Here is a 423-nt window from a genome sequence, read left to right as displayed (position 1 = left end):
TCTCCTTCCACCAGATTCTCCATAGCACAGATTTGGAGCTCTGTAACTACCAAAGTGGCCATTTTACTTGTATGCCAGCACTCTCTTCCCCTTCTCCTCCATACTTATTTTATAATTCCACTTACACTTTCCTTTCCTGGTCTTTCCTTCCCAGGATGGTCAAGAGAAATGGGTAAAGGTTACATGGAAGAAGAGCTCAAGGTACCATTTCCAGTTGCTTTGTTTCCCTTCTTAAGTTCTTGGAGTAAAGGCTTGGGAAATAATGATAATGTACAGGTTCTCCCCTTGCTTGGCTGCAATGGTGACTCCCCATCGCTCAGCAGGCTGGTCACATTGCTGAAACTTCCTTGTTTTGGTTTCTTCACTTCTGAGATGGAGATAATAATTTATATCTCAGTAGAATGGCAAGGAATTTAACTGATA

Source organism: Crocuta crocuta, unplaced genomic scaffold (assembly GCF_008692635.1).
Source record: "Crocuta crocuta isolate KB4526 unplaced genomic scaffold, BGI_CrCroc_1.0 scaffold167, whole genome shotgun sequence".
Lineage (NCBI taxonomy): Eukaryota > Metazoa > Chordata > Mammalia > Carnivora > Hyaenidae > Crocuta > Crocuta crocuta.
This window is presented reverse-complemented; position numbering follows the sequence as displayed.